The 13,995-nt window shown below is 47.9% G+C and overlaps 1 pseudogene; it reads left to right on the top strand.

The window, feature by feature from the left end:
- Positions 1-1,810: 1,810 nt before the first annotated feature.
- Positions 1,811-4,366, top strand: LOC119327381 (annotated as a pseudogene).
- The last annotated feature ends 9,629 nt before the right edge of the window (positions 4,367-13,995 follow it).

Here is a 13,995-nt window from a genome sequence, read left to right as displayed (position 1 = left end):
CAAGCGGAGTCGTCGGCGACAAACACGAGCGCGCTGAGACGGATCTCGCGGCCCTCAGCCAAACCTCCGCCTGAAACCATGATGAAGGGGATCGGAAAAATTGCAACCTCTCCAACAAGTCGCTAAGACACCCGCTCCATGATGGGCGCCAACTGTCGTGGTTCTAGATCTGACAGTAGAATGGGGGGTAGGAATGTAGAGGCAAGATCCTAGCTATGGAGGAGTTGTACACGCGAGTTTTACGAGTTCAGACCCTTCTTGGAGGAAGTAACAGCCCTACGTCTCGGAGCCCGGAGGCGGTCGACTGGATTATACTCGTGTGAGTTACAGGGGGTGCGAACCCTTGTCCCTGAGGAGGGGGTGGCTTATATAGAGTTCGCCAGACCCCTCCCGCCCTCAGTTACAAAGGGTTTAAGGTACATAAAGGTAGAGACGTTACCGATAACGCCTGTAATAAAAGTACATAAATGACTATTAAAGCTATGACTTAAATCCCGACCGTTGCAGGGTGAGTGGCTCTTAGTCTTCTGGTAGTCGAGTGGTTGTTCGTATGGTCGAGTGTCTTCAAGACTGTCGAGTGGAACATGGCTTTATGGTCGAGTGGACGATGATTTTTCTTCGACTGCTTCTGGTTCTTTAAGGGATGTCCTTGGGGAGGGTATCTTGATCAGATCCATGACCCTACCCTAGGTACATAGCTTCGTCAGGTAACAAAACACTCGGGGACCAAATCCTCACTCTTAAGTTAAATTATATTTTAGCTAAGAAATATACAATCATTAATTAATGGGTATTTAATTTTAGTGCGGCATTGGGGAAAATCGTTTGGACAAAAAATTATGTACATTACTTATTGTCAATTCTATGCACCCAAAGATCTTGTCAAATATGATGATCAAATCTTTGGTGGATCCAGTCTTGGTTCGTCGGTGTTTGTGTAGCTACAGGTTGGATCCTTCTAATCTACTCTTCTCCTCATCGACGGAGGTTACTATTTTGGTATGTTGGTCCTATAGGGCTTTGGCGGGACTACTTCTGGGTTGTCTACTAGAACAAGGTTTGTCCGGCACCGATGAGGAAGGGGCAATGACGGCGGCGCACCTTCAGTTCACTCCGGTGCTCATAGTCATCGGCGGGTGGTCTACGGACTTGGATGTAATTTGTACTTCTGATGTTCTTTGTAGTTGATGATTTCAGAAGTTTTTCCCTTAAAAAATATGATGATCAAAAGTGTATATATTATATAATGAAGACAAGTGGTTGTAGTTGGACAGTTATGTACAAAATTCATCAGTTCAACTTTAAATACACACACATATATATATACACGGCCTTACGCAGATGTCCATGTTTAGCACGCACATCTCTCTTTTTTTTTGCCCGACGGTGCACTCTGTCGTACTGTGCTAGCTAAACTCGAGCACCGAGCACTATATGGTCTGTAAAATACTAGTGTAACTTGCATGCTTTATTCGATGGTCAAAGTGCAACCCCGTTGACTATTCAGAAGAGACTACGGTCGGAGATATACTCTCTCTGTAAACAAAGTTTGACTTTGACTAAATTTTATATGCAGATTAAAAAAATGAAGGGAGTACTACTTGCTGGTCGTTGCTGGTTTCCGTTTCTGGAAAAGTGATCGAGTAGACGCGCTTTCAAGTTGTTGGTGGTTTCCGTCTTCGGCAAGCGGTGCTGGCCACTTAAGGCCACAAGCCACTAGTAGTGGTGCGGTGGCTGAGAGTAGTTACTGGCTCCTTCCTTGCAAACTTTCTCCTTCAAGCACTGCGGTGGCTCCTCCTCTCCGCCGGCGATGGGTGGTTCCAGCTGCTTCCTCTGCCTGGGGGCAAGGAAGGAAGTCCCACCGCCTCCCCGGGGCGATCCCCACAGCCGCAGCAGCGTCGCCGCCACTGCCACCGCGGCACGAACCTTCACCTTCGACGAGCTCGCCGCGGCGACCAGAAACTTCAGAGACGGCTTCCGCATCGTTCGGACGGCGAGTCTCTACAAAGGCTACCTCAGGAGCGTCAATCAGGTGATGATCCTGGCTAGCTAGCTAATCCATTCTTCACTTAGTTTCATATATGTACGTACTACGTACCATGCATGATGTCATGATCGACGTGCATGAGGCGGAAATTGATGTATGAGTGGATCATCATACAATATTCGTTTTAGGTTGTTGCTATAAAGCTGCAGCATGCCTTTGATCCTAGTGGATCATCATCATCATCATCAGAACAACTCAATAAGGAGTTTCTTGCCCGTGTCCTGATGCTGAGCTCGCTGCGCCACCCGAATGTCGTCAACCTCGTTGGCTTTTGCGCGGACGGCAATCGCGGGATCTTGGTTCACGAGTACATGCCATTGGGTTTCTCTCCAAAATCACCTCCATGGTATTTATTGGTATACCAAAACCCAGTAAATTAATTTTGCCCACGATTCAATCGCTTGAGTCTGTGTTGATTAACTAACCACCGGATCGATCTTGTGCTCAACAGATCGGTCTCCTGGCAAAGCACTGCTAGACTGGAACACAAGGATAAACATAGCTGCTGGCGTGGCCAAGGGTTTGGAGTATCTACACCACCAAGGTGTGGTGTACTGCAAACCCATGAGTAGCTCGGACATCTTGCTCGGAGATGGCTACCACCCAAAGCTGTCGCAGTATGGACTGGCAGAGCTTCACCAGGTAGCTGCAGAGGAAGAGAGCTTCACGCGAAGTACTAATATTGCCCCAGAGATGTTAGCTACTGGGAGGGTGGCCACCAAGTCGAACGTGTACGGCTTCGGCGTCGTGCTGCTGGAGTTGATCACAGGACGGACCCCCTTCGACCCCGCCCAGGCCGTCGCCGAGGATCGGAACCTTGTCATATGGGTAAGTTAACTATAGCTAAGCCCATGGTTCGCATATTTGCTGGTTTTTGTTGATTTGGCTGTTATCGAAATAGGCTTTCGCCCCGCTATATTAATATAGCAATCACCCGATACATCCAGAAGTTCGACGCTGGGGCAAACAGCACAATCATGCCTAAAAGAAAAGCAAGAGAAAATCAAGAGAAAGAAATACCGGCAGCACCGGATGAACGAAAGCTGAGGCATCCCGCAACCGCTGCGCCCACCGGAAACATCCACCACGCTCCAATGCCATCGAGTCGCCGTGAACTAAGCAACACCCTCAAGAAGGACTGCGACGACAACGCCGCTGCTGCCCGGACGAATCCTAGGATTTCTCCCGGTACACGGAGGGAAGCGGGCGAGAGGTACTCCCGACGCCCTTCAAGAAGGTTGATGGCGCCCACAGGCGTCACCGCGCCGGTGTCGGGCGGACCCGAGAGGGATTTTGCCCTGCCCTTTATACCCACAACCTAGGACCAAGCGGCGGCTCCACCATGCCAACCGCCCACCAATCTGCGCCACCACAGTCACGAGGACACCACCGTCGTCTCTCCACCGCAAACGCTGCGAGGCCGGCCGAACCAAGCGAGACCATCGTCGATAGGGACCAGGAGCACCACAGCCACGTGGGAGGGGACAACCTCCACTGGCACAAGCCGTAGCAGACCGGACGCAGGCGCAGGAGCACGCTGGACCCCCTGCCCAGCCGGGCCCAGATCGGGCCCGTTAAGCTCCTGCCGCTGCACTGCAGCCGACGCAGCGCAGAGCCACCGATCCCAACGACCTCATCCCGCCAGCCCAGCCGGAGGAGACCCGTCGGAGGCCAGACCAACCCGCCCTGACCCAGATCGGGCCCAAAAGGACCCGGATCTGGGCCTACAGGGCTTCGCCGACCAACCCCCGCCGCCAGCCGCCACCGCCGCCAAAGGGCCGCGCCGCCGCCGCATCTGAGCCCGATCTACACCGGAGAACCGCCCGCCGAGGTGCACCATCACCGGAAACCGCCGCCCGAGCCGGGGAACCGCAAGAGGGAGAGAAAGAGGGCCGCCACCGCCGGCTTTGCCACGACGCCGCGCGGGCAACGCCCGGCCACGCCAGCCGGCGGCAGCGGCGGGAGGAGGGGTGGGAGGTGGGGGCTGGGCGGCGAGGGGAGGGAGGGCCGCCCCGGTCGCCCCGCTCGGGGAGGGAGGGGAGGGAGGGCCGCCCCGGTCGCCCCGCTCGGGGAGGGAGGGGCGGCGCGGGGGGGTTGATGTTTGCTGTTGGATCAGGCCATACGGTTGATGAAGGACAGGAGCAAGTTCCGCTGGATGGCACACCCGGCGCTGCACGACCGGTATCCGTTCATGGGTTTGCACGAGGCACTTAAAGTTGCTTCCATGTGCATCCACCAACAGCCGGCCATGAGATCGCCCATTGGTGTCGTCGTCGCAGCTCTGTCTCGCCTTGTCGCCTACGACGATCATCCACCTGAATCATCACACCACGCCGCGCCTCGTTAACCTGTTGTAAATATAAGCAAATTACTATGAGATTTAATCCAAATAAACAGAAGATAAATCATGACCACAGCAGCAGAGATTAAACTAATCATGCGAACTAGCATAGCAGATGAACATATCACATCTAGGGCACATACTAGAAGCATGAATTCTACCATGATCTCGAACAGGAAAGATAGAATCACATACGGTGCAGCACCGCCGGCGTTGACATTGTCGCCCATGTCGTCGAGGACGAGGTTGCCGAGGTCGGGGAAGAAGTCGTCGTTCGCGAAGTCGTCGCTGCCAGCAGTCACGCGAGTGCACTCCCCAAAAACCTGATCGCCCCTCTCCCGTACAAGATCACGAGAGGCGGGGTTCCGGAGGCCTGCTGTCCCTTCTCGCGGTGCACGCCAGAAGGAGGGATGGAGAAGACTTGCTTGACGGCGCAATGATCTGGAATGGTGGTGAGAAACCATACGAAGCGGCGGCGGCTAGGGTAGACGTCTGCCTGACTATATATTGCGGGCCGGGTAGGTCGTGGGAGTAAACCCCACGTCCGAGTTGTCACGATCCAAAAGAATCAGAAACGGTTCAGTAATTAACGCGTCCGTTAATTATTAATTAATGACTCATTAATTTTCCCATGCAGCAAAAATATAGACAACGTGCATAGCTCTGTCCTCGGCTCGGCTCAATCCCGCAACCCGCGGCGCGTCGAGGCGAGGCGAGGCGAGGCGAGGCGAGGCGTGGCGTGTAGGTCTCCTCTTCTTATGCTCATACAAGTGGTAGAAGAGCTCACCTTATAAAGAGGTGCAACTCTCTCTGAACTTTCAGGGTGGGACTAAATTTTAGCCTCACTCACTCCACTCACATGTGTGCATGAATGGGCGAAGAGAATTTCAGAATTTTAGTTGGGCTTTGGGCCAAAGGCCTACTAGCAAAATTCCAACAATTCCCTACAAAGTCTCATTGGCACATCTCATCATTTAGTTTCAAAACATTGTTTTATATATTGGTGCTTAGTGGAGACTGTAAAGTTGAACTTCCACTTAGAAATTTATGCTACACTAGATCACAACTTGAATAGTGGACTATGCCTTGAACTACAAGTTTTTTGTGAAACTAGTTTCACACAAATTCTTGACCGATACTGGGCTGCCGCAAGGCTTCCCCGCGGGTGGAGCGTATACGTCATACTCCAGGGCCTTTCATGAATTTATTAGAGAACACCCAATTCTCACAGACTGCGACGTTAACAGTCAAATTCATATAGGTGTGTTCCTCAGAAGATGTTCTGCAGGACAACATCTCTGCTTACCCGAATAAGCCACTTGGAACACATTAAGATAAGTATCAACCTGCCATGCAGATCAGGAGAGTATTGCATCTTCACGGAGTGGGATAATTAATATAGGGATACTCTTCTCTTAGCTGACCAACAGCTTGTCTCCCACTTCTACTTCACGGGATCTCCGATCACATAGAGTGGTTTACCACTATGGACAACTCATGCGGTGGGTCTCAAACCCATCTCCATCGATGCATTATCTATCACATTAGGTGATAGACCCTTTGTGAAGGGATCTGCCAAGTTTTTCGACGTTTGGATATAATCCAATGTAATAACTCCGGAGTTCCTCAATTTTCTGACAGATTTTAGTCTCCTCTTCACATGCCTTGAGGACTTCATATTGTCCTTAGAACTGTTTATCTTGACGATCACAGTTTGATTATCACAGTTCATCAGGATAGGGGGTATTGGTTTTTCAACCATAGGTAAGTCCATCAAGAGTTCACGAAGCCACTCTGCTTCAATAGTGGCAGTGTCTAATGCTGTGAGTTCTGCTTCCATAGTTGACCTCGTTAAGATGGTCTGCTTGCAAGACTTCCAGGAAACAGTGCCACCACCAAGTGTAAAAACATAACCACTTGTGGCCTTAATCTCATCAGCATCAGATATTCAGTTTGAGTCACTATAACCCTCCAGTACCCTTGGATACCCGGTGTAGTGAATCCCATAGCTCGCGGTGCCTTTCAAATAGCGCGTAACTCTCTCAAGCGCATGCCAATGATCATCTCCCGGTTTTGACACAAACCGACTCAGCTTACTCACAGCAAAAGAGATGTCAGGCCTCGTGGCACTCGCCAAATACATAAGCGAGCCAATAATCTGAGAATACCTCAGTTGATCTCTAGCAGTCCGTCGATTTTCCTTTCGAAGCAACACACTAGCATCATATGGAGTTGGAGAAGGTGTGCAGTCGCTATACCCAAAATGATTCAAGACCTTTTCCACATAATGAGACTGAACCAGTGTGATCCCACCATTCTCATCTCTCAACAGCTTGATGTTTAAGATAACATCAGCTACTCCTAGATCCTTCATCTCAAAACAGCGAGATAAGAAATCCTTAACCTCCTTGATTAAATCAAGTTTGGTTCCAAAGATCAATATGTCGTCGACATACAGACAAAGAATAACTCCTTCGCCCCCACCATAGCGATAGTACACGCACTTGTCACCATCGTTTACTACAAAGCCGGCAGCAGTTAATGTTCTTTCGAACTTCTCATGCCACTCCTTAGGAGCTTGTTTAAGGCCATATAAAGACTTTAATAACTTGCACATCTTTCCTTCTTGACCAGGTACTACAAAACCATCTGGCTGATCCATGTAAATTTCCTCCTTCAACTCTCCATTGAGGAAAGCCGTCTTAACGTCCATTTGATGAACGAGAAGACCATGTGAGGCAGCCAGTGATAATAGCACCCGAATTGTGGTCAGTCTAGCCACGGGTGAGTAAGTATCAAAGAAGTCTTCACCTTCTTTCTGGGTATAACCCTTGGCCACAAGCCGTGCCTTGTACTTTTCAATCGTACCATCAGGTCTAAGCTTCTTCTTGAACACCCACTTACATCCTACAGGTTTGCACCCATAAGGGCGGTCAGTGATCTCCCAGGTACCGTTAGCTAAGATGGAATCCATCTCGCTACGTACAGCTTCCTTCCAGTAGTCAGCATCAGGAGATGCATAGGCTTCTGAAATAGTCCTGGGTGTGTCATCCACGAGGTACACAATGAAATCATCACCAAAAGACTTTGCAGTCCTCTGTCTCTTACTCCTCATAGGAGTTCCATTGTTACCCTCAACAGGATTCTCAACGTGTTCCATCGCAATGGTGGGTTCAGGAATTACAGTAAATTCCTCACTAGATGGAGTAGGTATCTCCTGATTTGATGAACTCGACATATCCTTCATAGGAAATATGTTCTCAAAGAAAGTTGCATCATTTGATTCCATAATCGTACCAACATGCACGTCGGATACCTCAGATTTTATTATCAAAAATCTATAGCCGATGCTATGAAAAGCATAGCCCAGAAGAACACAATCCACGGTTTTTGGTCCAAGCTTGCGCTTCTTGGGAATTGGTATATTGACTTTCGCCAAACAACCCCAAGTACGTAGGTAAGAGAGTTTCAACATTTTCCTTTCCCATTCCTCAAATGGAGTCATGGTCTTATGCTTTGTGGGAACTCGGTTTAGGACATGACACGCAGTCATTAGCGCCTCCCCCCACCATTCCTTGGATAGACCCGAAGTGTCTAACATGGTGTTAACCATATCAGTTAGAGTTCGGTTCTTTCTTTCGACTACCCCATTTGACTAGGGTGAGTAGGGAGGCGTCCTCTCATGGATTATACCATTTCCGCACAAAACAGATCAAATTCATTGGAAAAATACTCTCCACCACGATCGGACCTAAGCCGTTTAATTTTTCGATCAAGTTGGTTCTCTGCCTCAGCTTTATAGTTTTTAAAGAAAGTCAAAGCCTCATATTTTGATTTCAGAAGATACACATAACAATATCTAGTGGAGTCATCAATCAACGTCATGAAGTATCTCTTTCCACCTTTTGTCAACACACCATTCATCTCACAAAGATCAGAATGTATAAGCTCTAGTGGCGCCAAGTCTCTAGCCTCTGCAGTCTTATGGGACTTGCGAGGTTGCTTAGCTTGCACACATACTTGGCACTTGGAGCCTTTGACAGTAGAGATTTTCGGAATTAAATTCATATTGGCTAACCGTGTCATGCAACCAAAGTTAATATGACAAAGTCGTGAATGCCAAATATCAGACTCATTATTGTGGTAAACATTATTAATAACTTTAGTACAAATATCTGACAAAGATAGGCGGAACAAGCCTCCGCACTCATAGCCTTTTCCAACAAATTGTCCACACTTAGAAATTACAACTTTATTGGATTCGAAAACCAACTTAAAATCATCTCGACATAAACGGGAACCGCTAACGAGATTTTTATTGATGGACGGCACATGATGAACGTTCTTCAGACGCACAGTCTTTCCCGAAGTAAACTTCAGATCGACCGTACCAACACCTCGAACGATGGCATGTGACCCGTTCCCCATCAGCACAGGTGAAGTCCCTGTTGCCTGGTAAGAAGAAAACATGGAGGCGTCAGCACAAACATGTACATTGGCACCGGTGTCAATTAACCAATCAGGGGATTGAAATACTGAAAGGATGGTAGGAAAAATACCGTACCCTGATTCCTTCATATCAGTATCACCGATGACAACATTAGCGGACTTGCCGCTCTTCTCATGTTCGCGCTCCTCAAAGCGGTTAGGACACTTCGGAGCCCAGTGATTAGGATCAACGCAGACATGACAAAGTCCCTTCCCCTTCTTATGAGAATTCTTCTTGAAGTTGGTAGAATGTGATGGCTTGTTCTTTGTATCAAACTTGCCTTTGCCCTGAGTTTTGTTCTTATTGTTTTTGAACTTGTTGGACTGGGAGTTCTTCTTCTGTACCATGTGGGCACTAGAACCTCCCTCAGCAACTCGAGCACGTGTGTCCTTTTCTCTTGCCTTCTCTTCAACATCAAGAGTACCAATGAGATCCGCAACGGAAAACTCCTGTCTCTTGTGTTTCAGGGAAGTAGCAAAATTGTTCCACGAAGGTGGAAGCTTGGCAATGATGCCTCCGGCAACAAATTTGTCCGGCAACACGCACTTGAAGTACTCAAGTTCTTTTGCGAGCGACTGTATCTCATGAGCCTGCTGTACAACAGGGCGCTCATCAGTCATCTTGTAGTCATAGAATTGCTTCATGACGTACAACTCGCTGCCGGCGTCCGAGGCACCAAACTTGGCCTCGAGCGCAGCCCACATGTCCTTGCCGTTGTCAAACGACATATACGAATCCACAATGGAGTCATCAAGAACACTCAGAAGAGCGCCTTTAAAGAGGGTATCGATCTTCTCAAAAGCTTCCAGTTGTGCTGGATTAAGATCGCCCTCAGGCTTGCCCTTGGTGGCATCATAGCAGCCCATGGTCTGAAACCAGTAGACTGCTCTCATGCGCCACCTCTTATATTGCGCCCCCTTAAAGGCAGGCGGATTCAGATGCGCAGCAAAACCACTCGGAGTAAATTGCCTATAATCAGGTTTTTGGATTGTTGGAAATATGAGCAAATTACTACGAGATTTAATCCGAATAAACAGAAGATAAATCATGACCACAGCAGCAGAGATTAAACTAATCATGCGAACTAGCATAGCAGATGAACATATCACATCTAGGGCACATACTAGAAGCATGAATTCTACCATGATCTTGAACAGGAAGGATAGAATCACATACGGTGCAGCACCGCCGGTGTTGAAGTTGTCGCCCATGTCGTCGAGGACGAGGTTGCCGAGGTCGGGGAAGAAGTCGTCGTTCACGAAGTCATCGCTGCCAGCAGTCGCGCGAGTGCGCTTCCCAAAAACCTGATCGCCCCTCTCCCGTACAGGATCACGAGAGGCGGGGTTCCGGAGGCCCGCTGTCCCTTCTCGCGGTGCACGCCGGAAGGAGGGATGGAGAAGACTTGCTTGGTGGCGCAATGATCTGGAACGGTGGTGAGAAACCATACGAAGCGGCGGCGGCTAGGGTAGACGTCTGCCTGACTATATAGTGCGGGCCGGGTAGGTCGTGGGAGTAAACTCCACGTCCGAGTCGTCACGATCCAAAAGAATCGAAAACGGTTCAGTAATTAACGCATCCGTTAATTATTAATTAATGACTCATTAATTTTTCCATGCAACAAAAATATAGACAACGTGCATAGCTCTGTCATCGGCTCAGCTCAATCCCGCAACCCACGGCGCGTCGTGGCGAGGCGAGGCGAGGCGTGGCGTGGCGTGGCGTGTAGGTCTCCTCTTCTCATGCTCATACAAGTGGTAGAAGAGCTCATCTTATAAAGAGGTGCAACTCTCTCTCAACTTCCGGGGTGGGACTAAACTTTAGCCTCACTCACTCCACTCATATGTGTGCATGAATGGGCCAAGAGAATTTCAAAATTTTAGTTGGGCTTTGGGCCAAAAACCTACTAGCAAAATTCTAACATAACCTAGGGCGAAACGATGCACGTCCGCGTCATTTCCAGACGCACTGATCATCATATCAAGTTATTTTAATTATGACTTGCTGTGGAATAACAGTGTCTGCATAGTTTAGGCTGTTCATCACAATCCCTCCTGTGTAAAAACGTGCGGATGTTAATTGGCCCGTATTAATAATGGATTTAGAAGTTGACTTGATTCTAGAGGTGGAACGGTGTGCGGAAGTTTCAGCTGATGAACCGATCCATGCTGATACCGTACCGTACGTACATTCATTCCGTTGGTGCATGCAAGGGTTTCGGCTCAAGGCTCGTGGTGGATACTACTCCATCCGTCTCAAAAATAAGTGTCTTAATTTTAATATAACTTTACACTAACGCTAATACAAAGTTGAGACATTTATTTTGGGACGGAGGGAGTATGTCCATGTGATGCCTGTGCTTCAGCCGGTGTTGTCGTTATGATATAGAAATTGAGGTCGTTTCTGTGGGGCTGGGTTCAGATCGTGCAGTGGTTTGTACTTGCTTTTTGCCTTGTGTAGTTGTGTTGTATTTGTTGCACTAGTTAGGAACCAAAGTTAATAAAAAAGAATGACTCACTAAGAACCTGAAAGCTAGAGTCGGTCGCTGATCAATCTGACGAGACGACGTCAACGAGTCTGAAATTTAAAAAGGAGACATGAAGGAAACGACGGCAGCGGCCAACGGCCTGTCGCTTAGTCCGAATTCCGATTGATATAAGGACCGGGGAGTCAGGGACCGAGCCAGAGCCACCGAGGGACGAGGCGGGACGAGGAGTCGATGTCAAGGGCTACAGGCGGCGAGGGACGAGGCGTTCTTTTCCTGTGTAGGGTAGCCACGATCCCGATCCCTGTACGCTGTAGCGATGTAGTTTTTTTCCGGATAACATAGCGATGGCCTCGTCGCGTGCAAGTACAAACCACTGCACGATCGCGATGGCCTCGTCACGTAGCGATGGCCTCGTCGCCGCCTGGAGCCCTTGACATCGACTCCTCGTCCCGCCTCGTCCCTAAACCCTAAACCCTAAATCCTAGCGATCGAGTAGGAGGAGGAGTCCAGGGATCGCGCTCGACGCTCGATGGCCTGGTCGCTATCGCTTAATTGGGCCTGGTCGCTCAATGCTCGGCCCAGTAACGTTAACTATTACTAGACCTGCATAAAAAATACGGGGCCCTCCAGAATTTTGGGCCCTGTGCGGGCCGCACCTTTTGCGCCACTATGGACCCGGCCCTGGGTTTGTACTTGCTTTTTGCCTTGTGTAGTTGTGTTGTATCTGTTGCACTAGTCTAGGTTGGGTTTGGCTGTATTTTGCTCACGGGATGTCGTCTTTCATGTTGATGATCCTCATGGCGTTTAGGCCGGGCGTTGTTATTGGTTGTGCCTTCTTTGACATCGTATCATCTTTCTCTCTTAATGAATATACATGCAGCTCTCCTGCATGATTTGAATGATAATGCCTTCCCATGGGGTATCATGCATGGACACAAAAACTTGGACTCCAGGTTCAGGACATGTAAAAAATAAGTGGGAGACAAGGTAATGGCTGACAGGCACGTTGTTATTACAGGTGCAAAGGGAGAAGAAAATAACTTCAATTCGAGTCTGAAATTGCTTTCACATCCACTGACATATTCATGTCCTTCAGCTAGCTCTGGAGCTCCCTCAAGATGTGGCTTCATTCATCTTCAGCAATTTTCAACTAGAAGATAAAAACGAACACAAGTTATCACAACATTAGAAAGATCACTACAAAGATTCCCTTGGAAAGATTGACAAAGAAATATTGTGTTTGCAGACAGAAAGAAAAATGGGCCTAACTTATTACACCATTGCGAAAGGTTACAATTGCCCACAGTCACTTCACTTCTTCATTCAAGAGAGTGGATTCACAAAATAATAAAATACAGTAACATAATTAATTCTAGAAGATCCCTGTGGACTATATCATGCTAATTGTTGCAGCACAAAAACATAACTGAAACCATCTTAGTTCAGCGCCCATCAGGATACTATAATCATGAAACAAAATGGTCCGTGACCCATAATCGAGCATACAACAGTCAGCAAAACTGCATCAGCCATCCAAACAAAAACTGGAGGCACAGTGCCAGCTGGGACGATCAGGAGGACAAGCATGAACATATCGGTACATCATCAGGAGGCCCTTCCAAGAATCTGTGCAGTGGACATCAAACATACTGATACGGTTATATAGCACAGAATTGAATGAGCATATGAACATATGTTCACTCAGGTTCAGAGGTAGCAAACTAGATTACTGAACACGAAATTTGACACGGCCAAGGGATACTTTAAGCTAGAATCAGGGCGATTTAGCTCAAACCGGTAGGAAATACAGAGCCGGGAACCATTTGGTGAGAAAAACAGACTGTGGGAATATTGCACGAGACTGAATCTGTGGACTAACATACTGCCACTATTATGCATAGGGATGAAAATGGAGTGGAAAGTTTTCGCTTTTCCGGAGGAAAAATGGAAACGGAGAGGAAATATGAAAATGAAAACGGAAATTTGCAAAATGGAAATGGAAGTGGAATTTTTTATGCAGAAACGGAAACAAAAACGGAACGGTGTTTTCCAGTGGAACAGACGTGGAAACGGAACTTTCCGTTTCCGTGAATATGGAATTTCCGTTTCTACTATAGGCCCATAGCTGCTTTGTAGCCCAATTACCAAACAACACACAATGACACAATGAGCAGACTAGATCATTTGAGGATCAACTTTTACTTCCACACACATTCTCAACTAGACACAATACGAAATTGTCATGTACTATTACAATACTACCCTATGATGCCAACACAACCATATTATCATGTAGCCATGTTAACAATTTCTTAAATTTCTTTGTTTTTTGTGTGTATTTCTCTATGATTCAAGGGGGTTTTAGGTTCCAGTCAACACACCGTTTTGTTTCCGTGTCCGCTCTGTATTTGCTTCGTGTCTGTATCCGGTAGTATTTGTTTCCGTATTCATTTCCGGGGTTTCCGTATTCGTTTCTGCTTCTGCAAAAAAAATGAAAAAAAATATGGTAGCACCCAGTTCCGTCTGCTTCCGCTCCGTTTTCATCCCTTTATGCAATTGGTCAATACACGGAACTGAAGACGAGCATACTAAGATGTTGTTCGTTCAGGTTCGGACGCAGGAAAGAGATAATG

The sequence above is a fragment of the Triticum dicoccoides genome, chromosome 1A, assembly GCF_002162155.2.
Source record: "Triticum dicoccoides isolate Atlit2015 ecotype Zavitan chromosome 1A, WEW_v2.0, whole genome shotgun sequence".
NCBI lineage: Eukaryota > Viridiplantae > Streptophyta > Magnoliopsida > Poales > Poaceae > Triticum > Triticum dicoccoides.
The sequence above is the reverse complement of the archived record's forward strand: the minus strand, read 5'-3'. Positions and strand labels throughout refer to the sequence as shown.